Below are 18,733 nucleotides of genomic sequence, written 5' to 3'. Positions count from 1 at the left end.
TATAGAAACTTTGAGAAGTTGCACATGACATTTCTGATTTCACGTGTAGCCATCAGAGTTCCAGCGATTATGAGTGTTATGGTATAAAGGATATATTATTGAAAAACAGACCCTACATTTTTGGAGAAGCTACAGAAAGTGGGAGGATAGAGAAGGCATCACCAACTTTTGAGGTCATTTCGGAAAGCCAAGCACTATGAGCTGCTGAAGGGGCTGGAAAGAGGGAATTCACAGCAAGACCTACGAGAAGCTGCTGCCATGTCTGGGGGTCCACAGTCAAACATCGGGGGTGGTCAGCAGGGCCAAGAGTTGGGAAGAAGAGTTGGACATTCAAGAGAAGAGAGTAAGTCCCATCTGGAAACTGTTGGACATCTCTGCAGCCATCTGTTACCATATTGGACAACAGAATGGTCATGAGAGACCACAAGCCGCCGTCTCACTTCTGCATCCTAAATTTCACATGAGTTCCTCTTTTGACCAAGTATATCTTGGAAGCACACACAAATGTGACTCTGGGAAATGTAACTCCAAGTTTAACCAAGGTGACACAGCACGAACCACCATGATCCACCCTTTGTCACCCTGGCATCCATATACATGCTTTGTAAACATTTAACTTTCAAATAAAGACAACAGCAAAATCACGCTTCCTTCTAACACAATACAGGCATTCCTCATACAGGAAAAATGCAAACCCTTTCCCCAAAAAAGGCTACTTGGAAACTCATGTGTAACCTTTGTCCATTATTGAATGAAGTCTCATCTCCTAGTTGAGTTACACTCTGATGGCCTTTATCTTAAACATATTATTGACTGCTATTAACACATCCTATGTTAGATACTAGGGCTTCCTTGGTGGCTCAGGTGGTAAAGAATCTGCCTGCAGTGCAGGAGACCCAACTGGGAAAATAAAAACATACTGGCTAATATATATTACAAATATGTTCATACCAAAGCAAGGAAGAATTAATCATAAATGCTACAGCCCCCATTTCTATAACTGGTCATGTGGTTAAAACTGGTATTTATTACTTTTCTCTTACACTACTATATTTTATATATTCTTTTCCCTCAGCAGACAGTGTAGCCAATCATAACCTTGCATGATGGGGTAAAGCAAATCTTCATTCCAGAAGGGTCTTAGCCACTAACAATCCTGTTTGTATTGGATGTGGTAGTTTTCCATTAACTCTTGTCATAGGACACAAGATGGCTAAGAGACAGCTTAAAAGGATCTCCTATGTACCAGACATACTCTTCCCTGCCCCCACTTCTCCTTGATGGTCAGGATCAATCATACCAGTCATATGTTTGTGTTGTTATCCTAGTTTGTTCTTTGACTTGAGTTGCCTAAAATGATCAGCAGAGTGTGTCAGATATCAGCTAAAATCCCATTTGTTGTATCTCCCAGTGGAACATTTTTTCCCTTACAATTTGAGATTCTCTAAACTAAGAGCCCAAAATTACAGGGACAAAAAGCAAACATTTTACTAATGGATCACTAGGGATAATAGAGAAAGAAGCCACTCTCATTCTACCCGTTGATTCCAGGACACACAAATCCTGGCTATGGGAGGGAACATCACAGACACCTGAATTTTTGTTAGATTTGTTTCCCACCCTCTGGCATGGATGTGTCACGCCACGCTGTCTGGGATAATTGTTACCTCCTGTTCCCCAGCTCCGAACATCATGCAGAGAAAACCAATGTCACATCCTACCAGATACAGAGGCAATGGTATCCGAGCAGACTAGATGTTGACAGAGGACCAGAAAGTGGATAGAGCCCTGGGGTAGGACAGGGAAGGTTTACTGCTAAGCCTGCCGGCTGAAAGCAAACAGCTTCTGATGGTTTTTACTAACGTGTGTGGAAAAGAATTCACTAGAGCTGTTGTTATCCTTGAACCCAGGTAAGGGATGGGTTGTGAAACCTGCCAAACTTGAAAGACTCCAAATATTTCTCAAGTTGTATGCCTTATGAGTATTTCCAAGGGCAGCCTGGAATGCCACCTGATCTTGCTCTTTGTTCTCAGCATAGGTTTACAACTCGTTCTTTGCATCAAAATGAAAACTAGGGATACCAGAGTCTTCTGGCTTTTAAAAACAAATTGGACCACAGGTACTAAGTGACAGGAAATGGTGTTACTCAATGAATTTTGTCACATACTAGAATTCAGAAGGGAGAAGTCGCCTCAAGGTAATAAGAAAATCCAGACATTCACTCTGGATGATTTGCTGAGAATATCTGTGTAAAAACAAATAAAAACTTATGTATAGAATCATTTTCTCATTGACATCTACTGAATTTGGTACTGGATGAAAAGATACAAAGATAAAGATAACATTAAATCACCTGGGATAAGTTTCCTGGGCTGGTAACTAAGAGGTGATTTTTAAAAAATTAATTAGTTAATTTATTCCAATTTCTTTATTTAAGGCTGCACTAGGTCTTCGTTGCTGTGCTTGGACTTTCTCTAGTTGTGGTGCATCTGCTTCTCATTGCAGTAGTTTCTCTTGTTGCAGAGCACAGGCTCAAAAGTTGCGGCGCACAGGCTTAGTTGCCCCAAGGCAGGTGGGATCCTCCTGGACCAGGGACTGAACCAGTGTCTCCTGCATTGGCAGGAGAATTCTTAACTACTGGATCATCAGGAGGCCCTGGTTTCTATCTTAAACATAGCAGTGTATACAAGTCAATCCCAAACTCCCAGTTTATCCTAAGAGGTGATTTTTGATGAAGGAATTTTAAATTGGTGACATCAGATTCCTGCTGGAGAGAATACCACTCTCTCATATGAGGGAAGTAGAATAATCCAACAACTAGCTCAGGAGCGTCAGAGGCCATGTAGCATGCGTCTTTCACTTGACAGATGGAAAAACTGAGACTGCCTGTGTTGAAGTGACTGGACCACGTTCACATAACCAGAAATTTAGATTCAGTGGATCTTTAATAGCTGGTCCTTTCTCTTATATGCTATACACAACCATGAGCAAGTTACTTAACATCTCAGTGCTACAGTTTTCTCCTCTGCAACATGATAATAATTACAGTGTCTACCTCATAGGGTCATTATTAAGACTAAATGAGACATTTACTATAAAGCACAGAGCAGGATGACAGCAAATAAGAAATGTGTGTTATTGTTATTAGTCGTCTTAGGACAAGCTTCTGACTCTGAAACCAATGTGATTTCTAATAGTCTATGCCATTTTTGAAATGGTGTTTTAGAATCCAAGTGGCTGTTAGAATAGGATGGTATTAACTGGTCTCAAATAGGTTGGGTCTCTAACAATGGGCTTTTCAAGCTGTCTCTCATCACCTCTAACGAACAACTACCTTCAATGAATAATGGCATCTGCTTTGCTCTGCCATTTTTTACCTCTGGGTCTTGGACAATATCACTTTTGGCCAACTCTCAGAATCAATATAGGGGCGGGGGTCCTGGGAATCAAATTTCTCAGCTGACAATAGGGCAACACAGTGGCTCCTTACCCCAATAAATGTCCATGTCAATCCTTCATTCTCTTGAAAATCAATGACACAGGGTACCATTTTACTGTCTCTTGTACACACTGCTGGTATCTCATCACATACTAAAGAATGAAAACTTTTTTTAATAGCATGGGTGGCTTGTCTTGTTTAGAGATTCAAAACACCTAGAACATCCAGCTTCTTGAGAACTCAACGTAGCCACTTGAGATCTCCTTGAGGTGTCAACAGGTATCACAGAATAACTTGTATCATTAACAGGCATTTGGAATATGTGGTGTTGAACTGCAAAGTATGACCATGCATTCCATCTCTTTTGATCCCATTCTTTAAAAGAAAATATACATGAAGGATTAGAAACAGTCCTCTCAAGTCTTTTTCTGACAGGCTTATTTTAACCAAATAAAGTGATGTATTCACTCTCTTCCAGTGTTTCTCAAGAATGGATACTGTGAAAGAATTAAGTCAGATCCAGACACAGGAATTTATTTTCAAGTGGTTTCTTGGTATGATATTATCTAGGATAGTTGAAATGCCTTCAAGCCTTTCTTAGTTAGACATCCTTCTTTTTTTGGTACACAAGGCGGTGATCTTTAAAATCTGAAAGACAGCATAATCTTTGAAATCTAAAGGAATTAGGTAGAAATCCTTCCTCTGTCACTGACCAGCTTTGGGACTTCGAACATGTTAGCACAGCAGAGCCTTCACACTGTCCCCAACTCTTACGGGTAAACTCTTTCCTCTCAGCCGTATCTAATGTATGCTTACTTTGTCAACTTCCTATGATTAATTCGTATTAATGTGTAAATAATATAGGAAGTAATTTCTGACCTTTAGAAAGTTTTATCCATTCCTTCCACCCTCCTATTTTATTCTACTCAAAGGAGAGGGTGTGCTAATCTGTTTTGGTCAGTGTCCCTGCAAGTGACCCAGTGAAATTCTAGGGGACTCTGGCTGGCGTCTAGGACAGTGCATGGAATGGTGTGTGTCTCTCTTTACTAATACGCTTCCAGTTGTAATGGTCAAATTATATGGGGCTGCTTGGGATAGCATTAGCCGTTTATCTTTTCCTCTTTAGCTGGTCTCTCTTCTTTTACAGCGGGCAGACGTGGGAGGGCTGGGAAGAATGAAATGAGGAGCTGGGAGTCGGCTCTAAGCATTCCTCTTTTCTCTTTTCTCTGGCACTGGAGGTCTGTGGCTTTTCACTGGCATGACAGGTTCTGTGGGTCAAGGTCAGATGTGTTGGGTGGGTATCCGATGAAGTCCTCCCTGCTGCCCAGACCAGCACCTCTTCACTGAGGAAGTTAATCAAAAGCATTACTTTCTCTTGCTCTGTATACTGTTTGTATTTATCTCCTTTGAAGACCTTGTGCAGATGGAGGGGAATAACTGGTCCAAGATAAAATGGAGCATCTACCCCCAACTCCTTACAAAATGCCATCTTAATTAAGCTCATCCCAGTCTGTCTTCTGTTTCAGTTGTATAACTTAGGGTGTTACTCCTCTTAGGAATGATGACATATAATGGAGAGGAGGCCTTAAAGAAATGGAACTCTGCGAAGATGAATTCTAGACAGAAAGCAGAGGGGGGAAAAATCCCATGAAATAGACATGAGGTCTTCAGGGTCGCATAGAAAGCTCATCTCTGATGGTTCTCAAAGTATAAGATAACAATGCTGAGTGAGTGTATCTGTTTGGTTCTCACTCTTGTGTGGTTCCAAGTTCTACAACTGCAGAATAGTCTAGGAGTGTTAGCAGACCTATTTGGCTCTTTCTCTAAACCATCCTCTCCCAGTAGTATATCGGTAATAAAGGTGATCTCTTAATCTTCACATATGTGACTCTGTTGACCTCTCGATGGGTACCAAGTGTGATAGAACACATGAGTCATTTATTTGGTTCTCTCAAGCACCAACAACATTTCTGTTTTCAATTTCATTAATCTGCACTTTTCTCATTGCATGTGATCCCTTCTTTCTTTGGATTATTTCATGTATTTTTCAGCTGCATTTACTTCTATTACTGCTCCCTTAAGTTTTTAATTTCACTGACTTTCACGTAATTAAAAAATAATTCTAATTCCTATCAAAATTTCTTCTTTGACTCATGAATGATTTCAAATCTGTTCCATTAAAGATTTTTAAAGTTTTTTATTTCTTAAAAATAACACTTCATGAGAATGTATTTTTGATGACTGTAAGAAACCCTTCAATTCCAAAAAGAAAAAACTCTTTACAAGAGATGAGCATTTAAAGAAAAATCATCTTTGTCTGGTTTTGGAATTAGGGTGATGGTGGCCTCATAGAATGAGTTTGGAAGCTTACCTTCTTCTGCAATTTTCTGGAAGAGTTTGAGTAAGATAGGTGTTAGCTCTTCTCTAAATTTTTGGTAGAATTCAGCTGTGAAGCCATCTGGTCCTGGGCTTTTGTTTGCTGGAAGATTTTTGATGACAGTTTCGATTTCCTTGCTTGTGATGGGTCTGTTAAGATTATCTCAATAGATGCAGAGAAAGCCTTTGACAAAATTCAACACTCATTTATGATTAAAACTCTCCAAAAAGCAGGAATAGAAGGAACATACCTCAACATAATAAAAGCTATATATGACAAACCCACAGCAAGCATCACCCTCAATGGTGAAAAATTGAAGGCATTTCCCCTGAAATCAGGAACAAGACAAGGGTGCCCACTCTCACCACTACTATTCAACATAGTGTTGGAAGTGCTGGCCACAGCAATCAGAGCAGAAAAAGAAGTAAAAGGAATCCAGATAGGAAAAGAAGAAGTAAAACTCTCACTGTTTGCAGATGACATGATCCTCTACATAGAAAACCCTAAAGATTCTACCAGAAAATTACTAGAGCTAATCAATGAATATAGTAAAGTTGCAGGATATAAAATTAACACACAGAAATCCCTTGCATTCCTATATACTAACAATGAAAAAACAGACAGAGAAATTAAGGAAACAATACCATTCACCATTGCAACAAAAAGAATAAAATACTTAGGAGTATATCTACCTAAAGAAACAAAGGACCTATACATAGAAAACTATAAAACACTGATGAAAGAAATCAAAGAGGACACAAACAGATGGAGAAACATACCGTGTTCATGGATTGGAAGAATTAATATTGTCAAAATGGCTATTCTACCCAAAGCAGTCTATAGATTCAATGCAATCCCTATCAAGCTACCAACGGTATTTTTCACAGAACTAGACCAAAGAATTTCACAATTTGTATGGAAATACAAAAAACCTCGAATAGCCAAAGTAATCTTGAGAAAGAAGAATGGAACTGGAGGAATCAACCTGCCTGACTTCAGACTCTACTACAAAGCCACAGTCATCAAGACAGTATGGTACTGGCACAAAGACAGAAATATAGATCAATGGAACAGAATAGAAAGCCCAGAGATAAATCCACGAACCTATGGACACCTTATCTTTGACAAAGGAGGCAAGGATATACAATGGAAAAAAGACAACCTCTTTAACAAGTGGTGCTGGGAAAACTGGTCAACCACTTGTAAAAGAATGAAACTAGAACACTTTCTAACACCATACAAAGAAATAAACTCAAAATGGATTAAATATCTAAATGTAAGACCAGAAACTATAAAACTCCTAGAGGAGAACATAGGCAAAACACTCTCCGACATAAATCAAAGCAAGATCCTCTATGACCCACCTCCCAGAATATTGGAAATAAAAGCAAAACTAAACAAATGGGACCTAATGAAACTTAAAAGCTTTTGCACTACAAAGGAAACTATAAGTAAGGTGAAAAGACAGCCCTCAGATTGGGAGAAAATAATAGCAAATGAAGAAACAGACAAAGGACTAATCTCAAAAATATACAAGCAACTCCTGCAGCTCAATTCCAGAAAAATAAATGACCCAATCAAAAAATGGGCCAAAGAACTAAACAGACATTTCTCCAAGGAAGACATACAGATGGCTAACAAACACATGAAAAGATGCTCAACATCACTCATTATTAGAGAAATGCAAATCAAAACCACAATGAGGTACCATCACACGCCAGTCAGGATGGCTGCTATCCAAAAGTCTACAAGCAATAAATGCTGGAGAGGGTGTGGAGAAAAGGGAACCCTCTTACACTGTTGGTGGGAATGCAAACTAGTACAGCCGCTATGGAAAACAGTGTGGAGATTTCTTAAAAAACTGGACATAGAACTGCCATATGACCCAGCAATCCCACTTCTGGGCATACACACTGAGGAAACCAGATCTGAAAGAGACACGTGCACCCCAATGTTCATCGCAGCACTGTTTATAATAGCCAGGACATGGAAGCAACCTAGATGCCCATCAGCAGATGAATGGATAAGGAAGCTGTGGTACATATACACCATGGAATATTACTCAGCCATTAAAAAGAATTCATTTGAACCAGTCCTAATGAGATGGATGAAGCTGGAGCCCCTTATACAGAGTGAAGTAAGCCAGAAAGATAAAGAACATTACAGCATACTGACACATGTATATGGAATTTAGAAAGGTGATAACGATAACCCTATATGCAGAACAGAAAAAGAGACACAGAAATACAGAACAGACTTTTGAACTTTGTGGGAGAATGTGAGGGTGGGATATTTCAAAAGAACAGCATGTATACTATCTATGGTGAAACAGATCACCAGCCCAGGTGGGATGCACGAGACAAGTGCTCCGGCCTGGTGCACTGGGAAGACCCAGAGGAATCGGGTGGAGAGGGAGGTGGGAGGGGGGATCGGGATTGGGAATACATGTAAATCCATGGCTGATTCATATCAATGTATGACAAAACCCACTGGAAAAAAAATAATAATAATAATAAAAATTAAAAAAAAAAAAAATAAAAAAAAAAATAAAAAAAAATAAAGAAAAATCAGCAAAACAATTTTAACGTCTATTTATTAACATATTAACCCAAAACAATTTAAAGGGACAATCTCAATATTTTCCCAACTCTGAATTTCCCCTTAGGTCCCATAATTTTTGCAATTGGCATGTGCTTACCTGAATAATTTTTTTTTTTCTGAATAATTTTTAAATGGTATTTTTCTCCTACGAGTGAGTGAAGTGAGTTAAAGTCACTCAGTTGTGTCTGACTCTTTGCAACCCCATGGACTGTAGCCTGCCAGGCTCCTCTGTCCATGAAATTCTCCGGGCAATTCTATTAGAGTGGGTAGCCATTCCATTCTCCAGGGGATCTTCCCAATCCACGGATTGTACCCAGGTCTTCTGCAATGCAGGCAGATTCTTTACTGTCTGAGCCACATGGGAAGCTTTTTCACTCTATCTCTAATGTAATACTTTAATCAGTGGTAATTTCTTAGAGTTAGCATTTTATACAGTGCTGTAAATATAATGGGCCTAAAGTGGACACCTCATTCAATATATCAAAACAAATTCATGTTCTTATTTTCCCTGAAAAAACAATTCACTTAGCTCCAGAGGTTTATTACCATGTATTCATAGTTTTCCTGGTCATGACTAAAAGAATATCAAATTGAATGTCACAGGGTTCACTTCCATACCATGCACTACCATTTTTATTTATTTATTTTTAAAAATTAATTTATTTATTTTAACTGGAGGCTAATTACTTTACAATATTGTAGTGGTTTTTGCCATACATTGACATGAATCAGCCATGGGTGTACATGTGTTCCCCATCCTGAACCCCTCCTCCCACCTCCCTCCCCATCCCATCTCTCATATACTAACATTTTTAAAAAGCACAATTTTATTAAAACCCACCTGATATGCATTTTGATAAGCTTAAGAGCTCTGTTATAAATAGAGAATTCCCCCCCTACTAATCACGTTCCCAATAGTGTAGAAGCTGACTCGTCAGTGCTGCTCCTGAACATAAGAATAACTACTTTCACTAGTCATCATATGTTATTCTGTATAATTAATACTCACATATCAACTCTCGCTGCCTTGTCCTAGATTTCCTAGGTATCTTTGATTTTTAAATTAACAAGGCAACAAATTGTGCTTAGCCAGAGTACTTTAAGGACTGTATTTGTGTGTTTGTATATTTTACCATAAATAAGATAAATTAACATACCTAAAGTTAATAATAATACCTTGATATTAAATATCCTGTTGTGTTAACATTTTTTATATATATATATATATATATACACACACACACACACACACACACACACACACATATACACACAAATATATTTAGCACTTTGACTCAGGTACCAAGTAACATCCATTCATTGCAATTAATTCATAGGTCTAATTTTCTGTTAGTCTTTAGATTCCTCCTCCTTTTCTTTTTTCCTTGAAATATTTTGTTGAAGAATCTGGTTAGTTTGCTCTGTAGAATTTCCCACAATCTGGATTTTGCTGATTGCATCCTGAAGGTATGAACACTTCCCCAGCCCCTTCTATTTCTTGTAAGTTGATAGTTAATCTAAGTGGCTTGACCAGATTTGTGTTTTTATTTCATTTTGTGTTTTGCAAGACTCCTCCACAGTTGGTGTTGCATGTTTACATGAGGAGGTACATAACATCTGCCTGTCTTTTTGTTATATTAGTCATTTTGGGTGAGCCTGTCTAGACTCATTATTTCCTTGAGGTATGTAAAATGATAGTCTAATTCTATAATTACTTTTTCAGTTACTAGCTAAATTCCTTTATAAATTCCTTTGTAAATATTTTCAGTTATCCTGAATTTTGAGATCATATAGGAAAATTAGGATAAATAAAGGATTTTTTTTTTCTTATCAGTTTTCAAAATAATGTGGTTGATCTATGTGTCTTTTATTATATTAAAACTTTGGCAGCCTCCCAGGTGATCATTGAGGGTTTTTTCCCCCAGTATTAATATAAAGTGATAGATTTTTAACACATTTGACTAATTCTAACTCATTTCAATTATCTTTCTTTTTCTTGCTCAGATTGTTCCATCTTGGCCAAAGGGAGCTTATTCAGGCTGGTTCCCAAGTCATTTTAAAGTGGCTTTCATAGTCTTTGATATTTCCTTACTGTTGGTATAAGAAGATATTCTAGGTTAATTTTGGAGGCTTCCTGGACAGATCTGGAATTAGCCATATCTCCAAGGGGGACTGGTTTATTTTAGTACAAACTGATATTTTGCATTTTAAAAAATGGATGCTAGGATGCTTATTTTGATGGAATTTTATCATTATTTCTTGACAGTCTCCACCAATAGTCTCTCTGATTTCTTTATTTTTACCTTTGGTATTCTTCAGTTATACTAAGATATGTTTAAGTGTCCTGCCTTGAATACTGATTCTCCCTACCCTGTATTCTGTCCTTATGAAAGTCCTATTAGATGATCTTGAAATGGAAGAATCAATACTGTCAAAATGATCCTATTACCCAAGGCAACCTACAGATTCAATGCTATCCCTATCAAATTACCAATGGCATTTTTCACAGGACTAGAACTTTTTTAAAAAATTTGTATGGTGACACAAAAGATCCTGAGTAGCAAAAGCAGTCTTGAGAAAGAAAACAGAGCAGGAGGAATCAGGCTCCCTGACTTCAGACTATACTATAAAGCTACAGTCAACAAAACTGTACTGGAACAAAAACAGAACTACAGATCTGTGAAACAGGATAGAAAGCCCAGAAATAAACCCACCCATGTATGATCAATTAATCTACAACAATAAACCCATGCACGTATGGTCGATTAACCTACAACAACAGAGGCAAGAATACACAATGGAGAAAGGGCAGTATCATCAATAAATGGGAAAGCTGGACCACTACATGTAAAATTATAAAATTAGAACATTCTTTAACATTATACACCACACCCAAAAATAAAATAAAAATGGATTAAAGACCTAAATGGAACACCTGATACTATACAACTCTTTGAGGAAAACAGGAAGAACACTCTGACATGAAATATCTTCTTCAGCCTGACTCCTAGAGTAATAAAAACAAAAATAAACAAATGGGACCTAATTAAACCCAAAAGCTTTTACACAGCAAAAGAAATCATAACAAATAAAAAGACAACCACCAGAATGGAAGAAAATATTTGCAAACAATGAGACTGACAAGGGATTTACCTCCAAAATCTACAAACAGCTCATGCAGCTCAATATACATTTTTTAGGAAAAAACAAACCAAACAGCCCAATCAAAAAATGGGCAGAAGACCTAAACAGACATTTCTCCAAATAAGACATACAGGGCCAAGAGGCACATGAAAAGATGTTCAACATAGCTAAGTATAAGAGAAATGCAAATCAAAACTACAATAAGGTATCACCTCACACCAGTCAGAATAGCCATCATCAAAAACTCTACACACATTAAATTCTGGAGAGAATATGTAGAAAAAGGGAACTCTCTTATACTGTTGGTGGGAATGTAAATTGGTATAGCCACTATGGAGATCTTTATAAAATTTCTTTTAAAAACTAAAAATAGAGCTAACATATGATCTAGCAATCCTACTCCTGGGCCTATATCTGGAGAAAACTATAGTTCAAAAGGATGCATGCATCCCAACGTTCATTGCAGTGTTGTTTACAATAGCTATAACAAGAAAGCAACCTAAATGTCTATCAACAGATGAATGGATAAAGAAGATTTTGGTATATATATACAATAGTATATTACTCAGCCATTAGAAAGAATGAAATGATGCCATTTGCAGCAACATGGATGGACCTAGAAATTATCATACTAATAAGTGAAGTCAGAGAAAGATGAATATCATATGATATCACTTATAAGCAGAGTCCAAAGAAAATGATACAAATAAACATATTTACCAAACAGAAACAAACTAACAGACTTAGAAAACAAACTTATAGTTCCCAAAGGGGAAAGGTGGGGAGGAGGGATGAACTGGGAGTTTGGGATTGACATGTATGCACTACTATATTTAAAACAGATAATCGACAAGGACCTGCTAGTACCGGGAACTCTGCTCAATAGTCTGTAATAACCTAAATGGAAAAAGAATTTGACAAAGAAGAGATACAAGTATATGTATAACTGAATCACTTTGCTGGTCACCTGAAACTAACCCAATATTGTTAACTGACTATATGCCAATATAAAATTAAAAAATTATTTAATGGTTATTTGTAAATAACCATTGTACAGAAGGATTAGGTAAGAGAAAAAAAAAACTCTGCCACAGTGTTTTTCTAATGCTTGTGTACCAAGAATTACTTGTTGGCAGCTACTCAAAAATGGATGAACTAGTAAGAAAGTTATAACAACAGAAACACTTATAAACTTGATTTGTTTAGGATATTGTACATATGCTCACCCATGAAGATGCAGAAAACTGCACAGAGTTTATGTAATTAAGTCTTCATTTCTGGCAGCAAAACTTTTCTATGATTCTGAGTATTTCCATCTCTTTAAAATACTTTTTCAGCTCCCAAATTCCACTATTCTAGCTTCAGCTCAACTGATAATTTTTTAAAAATTATTCTGTGAGAAAATTAGACATAGTATTTCATGGCATTCTGCAAAGGGCAGTGTAGTTTATTGGTGTTCTGACCCATGAAAAATGAAAGAAACACTATCCTAGAACAAAGTTTTTCAAAATTTGTTGTCATCAGTCATATTATATGCAAACACACACATAAAATTGGGAAAATTTTGATCAAGTTATAAAGCTTTAAATATATGTCCATGATGTTTAAAGGTTGTTCATCCAGTACTTAGAGACTGTCACACTGAGTGAGGTAAGTCAGATAGAGAATGAGAAATATCGTATGATATCGCTTACATGTGAATCTAAAAAGAAACCAAATAAATGAACTTTGGCCACCCGATGTGAAGAACTGACTTATTTGAAAAGACCCTGATGCTGGGAAAGACTGAAGTCGGGAGGAGAAGGGGACGACAGAGGATGAGATGGTTGGATGGCATCACCGATTCAATGGACATGAGTTTGAGTAAACTCCGAGAGTTGGTGATGGACAGGGAGGCCTGGTGCGCTGCAGTCCATGGGGTCACAAAGAGTTAGACATGACTGAGCGATTGAACTGAACGGAACTGATTTACAAAACAGAAACAGACTCACAGACATAGAGAATGAACTTAGGATTGAGGGAGAAGAAGGTTGTGGGGAAGGGATAGTTAGGGAGTTTGGGATTGACTTACACACACTACTATATTTAAAAAGGATAACCAATAAAATCCTACTGTAAAGCACTGGAATACTGCTCAATGTAATATAGCAGCTTGGCTGGGAGGGGAGTTTGGGAGAGAATGGATACATATACATGTATGGCTGAGTCCCTTCACCGTTCACCTGAAACATCACAACATTGTTAATTAGCCATACCCCAATACAAAATAAAAAGTTAGCAAAAAAAAGGATGGGAAAAAAAGTTGTTCATCCACATCATCCCGTTTTCAAAGTCTCTCAAGGAAACCCCACCTGGTATCCAAAAACAAATCAGTCCAAAAAAGCCTCAAGATATTTACTTGTCTTTTGTGAACACATTAGAGTTGAATACCTCTCAAAATTCTTCTCTCTCTCATCCACGTTTGACACACACTGAAGCAACCCCACACTTCTTTTCCCCACACGCCAACTCCCCAGGCACCCCTAACTCAGGTTCCTCCTATTCTTCTCTCTCTGCAACTGCTTTACCCATTTTACAGTGCAAAGGTCCAACATAATGGAACTCAGACAAGCTAGAATCTTTCTCAGATGTTAGAGGAAATGCAACAAGTGGAACCAGAGTTGTTTTTATTGTAAGATCTGGACACGTACATGCTTGATCATTTTCCTCCTGACATACGAACATGTGCATGTCTGGAAAGCACTACACATGTTTATAGTAAGAGTCATGGGAAATTTTCCTATACTCCTTAAACTCTCTGGTTATCAGTTTCCTCATCTGTAAAAGGATGATATAAAACAGTGTCTGTGTTCTAATGTGGTCTCAAGAGTTAGAAGAAATCATACTCGCAAAGCATTTAGGTAAGTGCTCAAAAAGTGTTAGGAGTTATTATTACTTGATAGTAGTAGTCATTGTACATGTAGTAGAGGGTAAGGCTATAAAGACACAACTTAAACTGGTTTATAGGAGGTATGCAATTCTCCTTAAACAAAGGCCATGGGTAACAACCTAAGTGAATATTAGGATGATAATGTTGGTGACAAGAGACATAATAAAAGCTTACACTTTTTGCTTTAAGTACTTATTTATTCAAATCATGATAAATTCATAATATATTTTTGCCTGTGAGTTGAAATACTGGTGTTTTCATTTTGCTATCTAATTTAATTTAATAACAATCAGTGATGCACGGGGCACACTACTAAAGACTCAATATGTATTATTGCACTTAACTCCTAAAACAACCCAGTAAGGTAGGGGTTAACGTGTTGTCTTCATTTTTCAGGTGAGGAAACTGAGACTTCAGAGAGGATCCCTAAGAGCAAAGAAGCATTTTTTCTTTCTTTGTGTATCTGTGTTTATCCTGGTGTCTCCCATAGCCTGGAACTTCATAAAGATTTGTTGAGTAAATGAAAGGAATGGTTAAATGTTAGTAGTCTTTATTTTGGTCCAAAAACAGGTTTTCAAAATTAATCATGAAAGTGGATACAATCTTACTTTAGGAACAAACCAATCTCCCAGACCATTTTAGTTGGGAAATGAAGAATGAAAATGTGAAATAACATGAGTATCTTGGTGGGGGGAAAAACCGTAAAATGCTCAGATATTAAGATGGTAAAGGTTATCAGACTCAGGTGAATGGCTAGAGTTACAGAGGAAATCATTCCACTTTATATACTATCAGCAGAGTTAAAGTGGAGTCAGAGATGCCAGCCTTCTTTCTCCACACTATTTATATTTTGAAGACCAGAACCTGTTGGTCTGATCTAACGGGGCTGCTGAATTGGAGACTGGAATGAGGGCTATCTGTCAGCATAAATGACCTCTGCTGTGGTCTCCCTAAGACCTACAGTTATAGGAAGAAGGTAGTTTCAGGACTCTGGGCAAGACACTCACCCACTCAGGGTTTTCCTATTGAGGTTCTGTGGCTTCTCTTCCTCATCACCCTCAGGGTGATATTCAACAGCTCAGTGGGTCTCAGAATCATCACAATTCTACTCTTTTGTTCCAGGTGAACTAGAAATTATACACAAGTTGTCATGTTCTTCAGGCTGCTATTAAAAATGCAGAACAGCAAATATATCCAATGATGGTTTCCTTTAAAGAGCCACATCCTCTTTCCTTGAGGAATCACTAAGACAGTGATTCCCAAAGCATGCCTGGACCAGCAGCATCAGCATTAACTGGAATCTTATGGTCAAGAGAATCAAAGTGGATACAGAAAGCAGTATTTGAAACATGGGAGGGGAGCACTCTGTGATGCTAAGAGTTTCTCCCTTTCCCTTTTTTAGTTTGAATATATATTTTGGATAGGTGCAAACCTGTTGAAAAATTCTCAAAATTGCAATTCACTATTGAGCTCAAGATTTCAATCAGAGGAAATGAGGTCACAAGCTTGGGTGACCATTTAAATGGATTAGAAAAATTGATTTTATGTTGAAAGTCTTGCTTGAAAAAGGATTTGCCACTCTTTAAGTAGCTTATAGAGCTGTTGGAGTGACTGACAATGAGATAATTTGTATGAAAGTGTTTTTAAGTCATAAAATACAGGTTTTCCCCTGCTATCCAAAAATAAAGCATTCCTATGAAACCTTTCAAGAGTCAAATGATGTAAAGCAATTACCTAGGAGAATTGCTAGCAAGAAGACTGCCTAGGACATCTTGCTAGTGGATGCACAAAATAAACCAGTATAAAGCACAGATGCTCACTGATGAAGCTCAATGTTACGGAGGCTTGATGCTGAGATGCTTAGTGTAGGGTGGTTCCCAGGGAAGGAGCTTGGTAGTACCACTCTCACTGCTCAGAATGTACATGACAAACACGCCAATGTTTTTGCTTCTTGCCTTTTTTGTAAAAGCAAAGTTCTTCAGATTTTTTTTTTTGGTTAGCAAAAACAGGTAGTAACATAGGTCTTTGGTAAAAGCAAAGTGGCATAAAGTGAACTTTCAAAAAGTGGAGGATATCTGTACATCTGTATGAAATATCTGATATCTGATATTTGTATGAAATATCTGTATGAAATATCAGATATCTGATATCTGTATGAAAACGTTAGTGCAAGGTGGATGAGCATTTTGACAAAAAGAGTGACGAGGCAAGAGAGAAAGAGGAAAACTGAGATAGATTATGAAAAAGAGACTGGCAGTCTTCCTTCCTTCATTCATTCACTTGACTCTTAGTTACTAGGCATGAAATAGAAGCATATGCTGGAGATAGTGTGGGTTTGGTTCCAAACCACTGCAATAAAGTGTGTCACATTAATTTTTTGGTTTCCCAGGGCATGTAAAAGTTATGTTTACACCATGCTGTTATCTATTAAGTATGCAATAGCATTGTCTAAAACAACAATGGACATACCTTAACTAAAAAATATCCCATTGCTGAAAAATGCTAACCACTCTTTGAGCCTTTAGTGAGTCACAGTAGAAGCATCAAAAATCACTGATCATAGATCACCATAATAAATACAACAATAATGAAAAAGTTGGAAACATTGCTATAATCACCAAAGTGGGACATAGAACATGAAGTGAGAAAATGCTGTTGGAAAAGGACACTGATAGCCTTGCTGGGTACAGTGTGGCCACAAACCTTCAATGTATAAGAATGCAATATATGCAAAGTACAATGAAGCAAAGTTCAATGAAAGGAGGTATGTCTATATATATATTGTGCCTGAAAATATCTATATATGTATACATATATGTGTATATATACCTATGTAGCTGTATGTACACACACACACATCCCAAGGGCTATGCCAGGTACTGGGAATAAAATTTTGAATAAAAACAGACATGGCCCTTTCTTGCTATCATAAAGGGGAGATAGATATTTATCTAATATTAATATTTATCCAAAAATTACATAAATGAATGTCTAATCACTGAACTTAAGAAAAGTATCTGAAGCAAAAGAATACAGTTCAAGGACTGCATATCACAGTGGAACCTGGTCTAGATTGGTGGAGGGAGGGAGTGTGAAGAGAAAAACGGATGTTCAGGGAGGGCTTTCCTAAGAAAGCTGTGCTGAGATCTGAAGGATGCGCAGAGGTAGATTAGGTCAGGCTGGAGGATGAAGGGTCAGAAAGGAAAGTCCTACGCAGAGAAGAGCATACAAATGCCCATGAAGGAAGGCCCATATGATGTATTTGAATAACTGAATTCAGGCCAGTATGAATTGAAGAATATAAGGGTGAGAGGTGGGGCAGAAAGAAGCTGTTGAGGTAGACAGACACAAGACCACAGGGCCTCATAAATCCTCTGTGTATCAGTTAGAAGTTTAGTTCAACTCTTAAAGACAGAAATTCAATGATGTGAGTTTAATCCTAACAAATTCAAACAAATACGGATTTTGTTCCCTCACAGGGAAGAAGCCCAGAAGCAGACAGCCAAGTCTTGTATGGTGGTTTCACAAAGTCATAAGGCCCAAGCTTATTTCATTTTTCTGCCTTACTATCTCTAGTACTAACTCCTACCTTCAAAGTCTCAAGATGGCTGCTGGATTTCCAGTCATCACAGCCACATCCCAGATATGAAGAACTAAAAGGAAAAGGTTAAAGAGGCTTCCCAAGCTACTCCACTTAACAACTTTTGCTTGTATCTTATAGATTCTCTCTCTGTAAGGGAGGCTAGGAAATGTCTTGTGTGAGTGTGTGTGTGTGTGTGTGTGTGAGACAGAGACATTGCCATTTTAATAATACTTTTTGTAAGAAAGAAGGAAAACTGGATATTATGGAAAGGCAGTCTTTGCTACACCAAATTAAGGATTTTAGTTATTTTCCCTGTGATCGATAGAAGTCATTGGCAAGTTTCATGGGAAGACGTCACATTTTGATTGACTATAGTGTGTGAAAGGAATGGATCTAGGAAAGCAGAGGGAAGAAGCATAATAAAACAGACAGAACACAATGGCAGCACAGATTAGGGTCGTGTCTATGGAAATATTAGAATCAGGATTGATTGAAAAGACATTTTGCAGGAGAAAGAGACAGACCTTGATGATAAATTTCATATGGTGATGAGGGAAAGGAAAGCAGCATGGATGCTACACACTGGCTGGATACTGGTGCCATTCGTTGAGATGGAGAACAAAAAAGGGGAGCAGATTTGCTGAGAAAGATCATGAACGT

This window comes from Dama dama, chromosome 29 (genome assembly GCF_033118175.1).
Source record: "Dama dama isolate Ldn47 chromosome 29, ASM3311817v1, whole genome shotgun sequence".
Taxonomy (NCBI): Eukaryota; Metazoa; Chordata; class Mammalia; order Artiodactyla; family Cervidae; genus Dama; species Dama dama.
Note: the sequence above shows the minus strand (reverse complement) of the source record.